The 5135-nt window shown below is 44.7% G+C and overlaps 1 pseudogene; it reads right to left on the minus strand.

Annotated features, from left to right (window-relative positions):
* Positions 1-803: 803 nt before the first annotated feature.
* On the minus strand, positions 804-3310 carry LOC147167858 (uncharacterized; annotated as a pseudogene).
* Positions 3311-5135: the final 1825 nt, after the last annotated feature.

Raw genomic sequence — 5135 nt, forward strand, 5'->3', positions numbered from 1 at the left:
TTGTGGATCAGTAATTCCCAAGTCAGCGTGATAGGGATTCTGAAAGGAGAAGAGAAAGGATTGTACCATAGGGTAGAATCAAATAACAGTACAATCTTTTGATTTGACCATTTTTACCTCATATTGGCAAATATTTTTCCATTTCAGGGTTTCACTTTACGTATCTTCTAGAATTTGATCCTGTCTCTCAAGTACTGTGAACATTTAGCTCAATGATTATAGATTTTGGGGGTGGGTTTGAGCCCCGATTACAACATTGTAAACAGCATGCATTTCATTTATGCACTTATTAATGCTAAATTATTTACACCATGTGTTTCATTTATGTAGTTAATTCTTAGGTCTTTTATTTATGAAACCAAACTTCCACGCATTTGTTACAGGTACTGGACTGCAGCACACAATGACAGTTATAGATTTACCTGTAAAACAGGTTAAAGTGTCAAAATATTGAAGACCATGACGCTGTTGTCTGTTGTTCGCCAGTTCTAATCGGCTCTGATTCATTCACATATTTCACAAATCTACAGTAACCAGAAATACACTGATTGGCTACTAAGTGCTTTGTCCCATTTACTTAATTTACCCAGCATATACAATATTGCATTATAATTGTCTATCTAGACATTTACATGTTCTTTGTTCATAGAAAAAAATAATTACATACACCTTACGGTGCCCGTGGACACATCAGTGATGTAACCTGGGATCGTGTTTTTTTGGGGGGTCTTTCAACTATCAGACCTCCTCCCCCAGACGACCCAGCCAAGGTTGATCGGGCCTCAGCTTGTGCCCAGGTAGCGCTACCCTACTCGCCACGCCTCTCCTCTCCTGATCCACAGCCACTTCGGTGAGACCTCTGCTGCATCGGTGACCAACTTGATGGCCCTACGCTGGCAGGCTCCTGTGATGCCCAGAATCCTATAGGCCTTTGTTGGAAAACGATTCTTTGTTTTCCCGTGTTCACAATGTTGATTATCAAACTCAGACAATGAGATCGGTGAAATCAGGATTTATTTTCATAAGCTTATGGACACATGAAGTTGCAGCCAAACGCCGCCATTTTTCCCCCGCATGTGTGTCCTTCCTCCTCTGAGCAAGTCACCAATATCCTTTCGTGATTCTTCAAACCCCTCCCCGTCTTCTTCGTCCAATCCTCAGCCGTTCTTCTCCTTCCCAGACAGTCACATGATACATCAATACACTCACCAAACTTCCCCCTCCTACAATGATGTTGTTTTCAGAGCAGACCTAGATGTCCCCTCCCACTGACCACAATGATGTTTTGCAAAGATCAGATAAGAATTTAGTTTGTTTTTCAAAGCAGACCTGCTGGCCCCAGTTTAAACAAAGAGATGTAATTAACACATTCGCTCTGCTCTCAGTACTGTGAAGAGAAAAAAAACCCTCTTGCTCAACTGGTTTTTGTAAAGACAAAGGAATCTATTTAACACATCCGCTTCACACCCCCACATCACCTTAAATTCCTCCACAGAGACATACTGAGTAAATTAAAGCAATTGTGTCCACTTCTAAATAGTAATATTATAAATCAAACAGTTATAATTAATTAATTCATTTCACCTTGCATAGGGATTGGCCCACAAATCCTCAGGACCCCACTTCGATGGGTTGGCACCTTGCCTGCCAACCATTGCTCCTGCACTCATCCACTAGCTCTGTCTATGTTGTCCTTTTCCTCTCATGGGCCTCCTCTGTGATCCTCCCATGGCAATGTGAGCTCCAGGAGGATTACTTGTTTGGCTGCCCTGATGTTAGGACAATGTCTGGCCTTATTTTCGTTTTGGCAATCGCTTCCAGGAACTTCAGCTGCTTCCCCGGGTCTACTTTCAGCTCCCAATTTCGTGCTGTAGCCAACAGGCCATAGGTGGTATTTCGGATAGGTGCCGCAGCCTTCTCGTCAGCTCTGATGAATGTGATGGTATTTCTTACTGGGTGAATGCTCTTGCTGTGGCTGATTACCCTGCAGATGGTGTCTACTACGGCCTTGAGGATTTGGTCGTGTCGCCAGCGGTAGCGTCCTTCTTGGGTAGCAGCTGAGGATGTGTTCTAAGGTTCCTCTCGTCTGGCAGAGGGGGCAAGCTGGTGTCTCTGCCTTTCCCCAGGTGTAGAAGTTTGATGGGCTGGACAGTACTTCGTAGACTGCCTGGATCAAGAATTTAATCCGATGGGGTTCAACTCTCGACAGCTCAGTGCAAGTGACTTTGTGCTCCACCGCTTGCTCCCATCTGGTCCAAACTCCCTGCTGCCTCATTCCCACCATCTGGCTGGCACGCTTCTCCTCTATTCCTGCTCGCACCTCCTTAAGGATCAGCAGCCTCCTCTCTATTCGCTGTGCCTTTTCATAGTGTAGGCTCCTGCCGCTACCTAAGCCCGCTCTTGCTTGTGCCACCATACCTACTAGCGCCCTGTGCCTTAACCTTGACTCGGCAACATCCACAGCCTGAGCAGCTCTCCATTTGCGTCTCGTCCTGACCTCGATTCCTGCCTGGTCAACCTTCAGGTCACTGAAATCCCGGTATTGAAGCAGTTCTCTGGATCACGTAACCATGAACTCCTCGCTCAAGCAGTTTCAACTTATTGCTCTGCCCATACAGAGCAGTGCTGCTTAGGCTTCGCGGCAGTCCAGGCAGTCCAAGCCACCTGCGAAGAAACCTACTGACCCTCATCTCGAAGTCTTCCACTGTTGAAATGGGGAATTCGTAGACTAAGAGGGGCCAGAGGATACGAGGGAAGATGCCATGCTGGTATATCCAGGCCTTAACCTTGCCAGGGAGGCCTGATTTGTCAACTGCAGCCAACCAGGTCTCCAGATCTTGGTTGGTAGCTTGTGTGGAGGCTGTGTCTCTCAGGCTGCAGTTAAATACCTTTCCGAGGCTTTTCACGGGTTTCTCAGTGAGTGATGGTATCATGATGTTATCGAATGAGAATGAGAATTTGCTAGTCATCTTCCCTTTCTTCAACACGAGGGACCTTGACTTGGTTGGTTTGAAGCTCATCCGACCCCAGGAGATCACTTCTTCGAGGCCTTTAAGGATCCACCTGCAGCCAGGAACAGATCTAGTTGTCACTGTCAGGTCATCCACGAAGGCTCGGATGTGTGGGTGTCGGACGTCGGACTTCGTGGGAGGCCCCCTGCACTGAACTTCCACTGACTTCACCAGTTTATTCATGGGAGTGCAAAGGGGATGACCGAGATTGTGCATTCTGTGATGATCCCTTTTCCGAGTTTGTGCCAGTTTGAGGTTGTTAATCCGGAAGATACCCTTACCCCGGGATTATACCACATGCGTGTGCGTTGCGTCTCCGCTGCGGCGGCGCAGCTGATTCATTTCCATTCTATCAGCTTGTTCAAATTAAACCGGCTGTGTATGCGCTACGGATCGACTGCGGACCAGTTGTGTCGTGCCGGAGCCCACCGCACGGATAGACCTATTTAATTGTATTTTATTTTTCTGAGAGAGCTCAGTATTGTTCATTCGGTTTTTATTTTATTTTATTTTTTAAAATAATTTATATTTTGTATGTGCGTGAGTATGTGCATGTGCGTGTGTGTGTTTGTGTGTGCATGTGTGCGTGCTTGTGAGTGTGTACTCATTAATTCACCTAAAACCTATTAAAATTCCTATACCGTTCACCTAAACCGAATACTTCAGAATCCAGCTGGAGTCGTGAGGTTGTCAGGAGACCCCGAGGAAGGATCAAAAAAAAGAAAGGGAAGTGAAATCCAGCACCCACCGGGTTACCACAGGCCTTGAACCGCGTCGCCGGGCCCGGAGCGACGGACCGCGCCGTGGTGGCGCCGCCCCGGACACCAGGGAGAGCACCGCAACGCAGCACCCCCCAAGAGACCCAGGAAACGGTCAAGATGCAGCCGCCACCCAGCAGCCAACAGAGGGGCAGAGCAGCCCAGGCTCAGCCAGGGGGGGCAGCACCTATAGAGTTAACCCACTGGCATGCGGTGATTCCGAATATTAACCCTTAGTGCCCATTAGAAGTGAATCTTGAGGAGTGGTGACTGTAAGGTGTCATTTGATGTAGTCTGCTCGATCCTGCTGGCAGCAACTGGGTTCCTGACTATAAAAACACAACCATTAGTTACAAATTGCCAAATACAGAAACAGCAATGTAAGTTATCGCGATGTGGTGGCTCTCGCTAACAGGCAGAATCAAGTAACCAGGTTTAGATTTAAAAATTCTATATACGCAGACCATGTTTCTATAAATTTTGAAAATTGGTTTTTATTCGAGGCAGATATTTTTTTCCATTAAAATGTGATTTATGAGGAGGTTAGACCATTGGTCGATATTCAGAGTTTGTATATTTTTCCAGTTAACAAGAAAACATTTTTTTCGCGATAGTAAGGGCTACAAGTGTAGATTGAAATTGTTTATGTGGTAAGTCAGTTGTTGTTGTCTCACAAACACAAGTTTGGAGATAAAGGTATCCTACAGTCCAAGATAGAGGATTTTTTTCCTAAGACTTTAGTCCAGAAATACATAACCGGAGTGCATAACCATAAAGCATGAAAATAAGTGTCTGTAGTGTTTTGTAAACACTGGAGACAAATGTCGGAGTCTGAGAGTCCCATTTTTTTTTTTATCATATATTGAGTAATGTATGTTCTATAAATAATTTTATATTGGATAAGTTGTAAATTTGTGTTTTGTCATTTTAAATATGTGATCAAAAACTTGAATCCAAAAGTCAGATTCCGGAGCTATAGATAAGTCTTTCTCCCATTTCGAGATGGGTAAATAGATTTTATCAGTATACGAAAGTAAAATATATTTTTGAGAGGTTTTTCGTTGTTGTCGGAGAGAGCTTGGTAATATCTTTAGCTAAAACAGGCGGTTGGAGCGTACCCCGAAGTGTTGGAATTTGTTTCTTTATCATACTTTTAACTTGCAGATAATGTAAACAATTTCCGTTTTTTATTTTGTATTTTTGGAGCAAGGATGTATATGATATAAACATATTATCTGAGAAAAGATGGTGGAGATGTATAATTCCTTTCTGCTCCCACACACCTAAATAAAACGATTGGTTGTTAAGTTGAAAGTCGGGGTTATGCCATAGGGGAGAAAGCCCGCAGGGCTCCACTTGGGCTTTT

The sequence above is a fragment of the Leptonotus elevatus genome, chromosome 9 (genome assembly GCF_054856555.1).
Source record: "Leptonotus elevatus isolate MCC_2025b chromosome 9, RoL_Lele_1.0, whole genome shotgun sequence".
Taxonomy (NCBI): Eukaryota; Metazoa; Chordata; class Actinopteri; order Syngnathiformes; family Syngnathidae; genus Leptonotus; species Leptonotus elevatus.